The sequence below is a fragment of the Coturnix japonica genome, chromosome 4 (genome assembly GCF_001577835.2).
Source record: "Coturnix japonica isolate 7356 chromosome 4, Coturnix japonica 2.1, whole genome shotgun sequence".
Classification (NCBI taxonomy): Eukaryota; Metazoa; Chordata; class Aves; order Galliformes; family Phasianidae; genus Coturnix; species Coturnix japonica.
The window spans coordinates 13392398-13396120 of NC_029519.1; positions in this window are offsets into that span (position 1 = coordinate 13392398).

Sequence of the window (3723 nt, forward strand, 5' to 3'; positions counted from 1 at the left end):
CTTTTATTCACATTTTGTGTAGAAGCTAAGAAAAATCCACTTCCTTTTTGATCTGTAGTGATGAATACTGCTCAACCCATATGTGAGAGGGCCTTCTGGCACATCCCTCCCAAGCCTAGAAAACACCAGAGGAAGGGGAAAGCTGAGACGGTAAAATTGACATGGGACATGGTTTGCCTTGGTCCCCAATGCTGTCCAAAAGGGCACAACTGCTGGTTACAGGAGTCCTACTTGACACTGTGGTTTTCAAGTCATTTTCTTGCAGGTGCCAAAACAGTGAGGGAAAATGAATTACTGTGTGCAGTTATGATGGAGTAGAGGGTACTGCAGCAAAGAGAGTGCATTTCAGGCAGCACAGACTTCTGAACCATGTCTGAAAGTGCAGGGAAGGAAGAATGATTTGGTGGCAGCTTTGTGCTTGAGACCGCTGCAGAAAAGGAAGGCTGATAGTAGGACAAGGAAGAAAGAAGCCGGGTGAGCAGGGAAGCACAGTGCAAGGCATGGGGAGCAGAAGCAGATTCTCTGTAGGCTTCAATAAATGAGACAGAGCTACTCCAGCTTAACAGCTCCTTAACCAGGAGCTGGCAATGCTTCGGAAAATGTAAGAGGCGTAGTCTGGTCTTCCATTGTGAGTGGATGTTGTCAAATAAAAGCATCAGAACAGGACTAAAGAAAGAGGGCTTAAATAGCAGGATAAGGCCTTTGGCTTAGTGATGTGATGGCTGTTGGCCTCTGCAATGTGTCTGCCATGCTTGCAAGGCTGTGCTATGCGGCACCTTTCCACACATAGCTTGGACTCAAAGGAAATCCTGGTGCATCCTAAAACCTTTGCACAAGCACTGTTACATTTGCAAATACTCTGTGATGTGCTAAGTGATAACAGGGTGAATTCAAACACCAGAAATATGCTTTTGCTTAAGATAATTTATTTTGGGAAGAGAGTTCGTGAAAAAAACTATTTCAGGAAGCTTTAAAGAGAGTTCAAGCCTACGCTGTACTGACCTGCTTGCTCAATACTCACAAACACTCAACAGTTTGTAATACACTGTCTCTGTTGTAGGCCAGTTATTTATAGTTTTTCAATACTTCCAAAGCTCTGTATTTCTGTTGGAAAAATCTCTTCTGACCACTTCTGCTTCAACCTAAACAACGCTTTTGAAGCATCTTTCATTTTCAATGAAACTAGTTCCTGGCCTGTTGAATATATGACATCACTATCCATAGGTGGGCAAAACCTATGGTTCAGGGTGGCACAGACAGTGGTGCCATTGCTTGTTACAGCCCAGTTTATGGCAGCCTCAGTTTACATAGCATAGAATGGCAGCAGCCCTGGCCTCCACCTGTCCTGCTGTATTGGTACCAGGCACGTGTCCTGGGCATCTGGTGTGATGTGCTGAGCTGAGTGACAACCAGCTGAATGGTAATTCTTGAATCACAGCCTGAACCACTGATTGAGAACCTGGGAGCACAGGTGAAGGCAATTCAGCTGTGTGACTGGAAGGGTTGGAGCCTGGCTGCACCTCTCCTAGACCTCATTTAAGGGCTGACTGCCACTGGGGAAGGTTCTCTGGTTGGAGATCCTTCTGTGGTGGAGCTTTCCGCTGTGAAATCAGGCCTTTGGAGGTGGGTGAGCAGTCCTTTCTTTTCCTTCTCTTATAGCGCTTTTCCATTGTGTTGATCTTTCAGATTGTTACTGCCACACAAGCCTGACTGGTCATGGCCAGGAGGAGATGGCAGTCTTCTCCTTCCCTTGTGAGAGCTGACTGACAAAATGAACATACAAGCAAATAAGTTGATAGCAAGTCATAATGTTTAGCAAAAAATAATGTGTTTATGGGAAATATAGGCATGTGAGAAGCCTTTGCAACGTCATAGCAAAGTTTTGATTGCTAAAACCTGGAACTAAAAATGTAAAGTTGTATTTTTATGTAATGGGCAAAAGCAATGGGAACTCATACGGCTACCATTGGCTCTTTGAAATGCGTGTGAAGGATATGTTAGCTATTATATCTTATTTTTCAGTGCTGAATGGTGTCTTGTTTGCAAGTTCCCTTGCCTGCTCTGGGATCTGTCTGTTGAGCAAAATGAAAACTGGATACAGGAAATTGAGGCATGAGTGTGATGCTTGCAGCAACAAACCAAACCAAAAGCAAAACCAGCAGGGTCCCTTCTGAACAAACTATTCATGTCGGAGCTGTTGTCTGTGACCATAACCGAGATGCACTTGGATGACCTCATAGCAGCGGGTGATAATGGGCTCCTTTGGGCCAGCATGGGGCTCTATAGGGAGTGGGCTGCCATTTTGGGGCTTGCTCTTGGCAGGCAGGTGCTGGCTGTGGATGCTGTGCCTGGGCTGAGCACCACGCAGGGCTTGGATGAGGGTGGCCAGGGACAAGAGGCAGTCCTTGCAGGCCCCTCCAGCCACGATCTGTAGTTCATGAGGCCACTGGTTTCCCAGTGGTCATGGTGTCAGCTGCTGATGGTGGCAGGACTCATGTGTGTCATTTGTAGTCTAAGCTCTCACTGATACATTTCAGCGAGGGATGAATAGTGCTGCACATGTGGATTTTGGGCTACAGTGCTCAATGGGAAGTCTTTTGTTGATGCGCAAGGGGGCAAACAAACAGATTGCTGGCCAGAAGTTCAGCACCCGGCCCTTTCTAACAATGCACAGTGAGTTTCCCCAGTACTACTGCATAATGCAATGCTGGGTATGACTACACAGTAGCAGGTGCAAGAGGCCTTATATATCTGCCTTACATTATCCTCTTCCTTTCCATCATCAAACCAGCCATACGATTGGGCAGCTTCCCACTGCTCTGCAGCCTCCATCCAGCCTGTGGCGTGCATTGCCACCTAGTGACATCGGGCAGGGTGCTGCTGCCTGCTACACTACGTTTCCCCTTTACATCAGAGAACAAACAAATACCAACCTGTATTTACATTGCCTTTTATTACTTGAGTTGCTGTTGCTAATAGAACTGATTATTAGATTACATTATTGCTTTAACAATAGTGCTGTATGAGTCTATTTCTGTCCCGATGGCCTGCAGTACCACAGGAGCACACAGCAGAGCTTCTCAGCTCAGTACCAAATGCAAATGTCAACAGGCGAGCAAAAAATATCCAGAGGGGATCTTTCATGAAAGCAGCAGCTTGATTGCTGGGTACAGCTTGTAACGTTCCTGCGAACTGCAAGTTAAGAAGCAAGCTGTGAGCAACGCTACAGTGTATTTTGCATAGACAAAGCTACGAGCGTTTAGAGCTGCAGTAGGACAGCCGGATACTGGGAACTGCCCAGGGAGGTTGTGGATGCCCCGTCCTTGGAGGTGTTCAAGACCAGGTTGGACGGGGCCCTGTGCATCCTGATGTAGTAAAGGTGTATCTTTGGTGGCCCTGCCAGGCAGGGGGGTTGGAACTACATGGTCCTTGAGGTCCCTTCCAACCCGGGTCATTCTGTGATTCTGTGAATTGCTGGCGAGCTATTTTACATCAAGCCTAAAAACAGATGCATCTCAGGCTGGAATTTTTCCACCTTCGGCGGCTCTGCGCTTTCGGTAGCGATGGGAGCAACGCGTGGAGAAGCAGCTCCGCCAGTAACACTGCCCGCACGGGAAGATATCAAGGCGATGCTCCCACGTTCACCCCGCTGCGGTACCCGACCGATCCCACCCGGTCTCGCCGAAGCCTCGCGAGGGCTGAGCGGGGAGGGGCCGCGCCGTG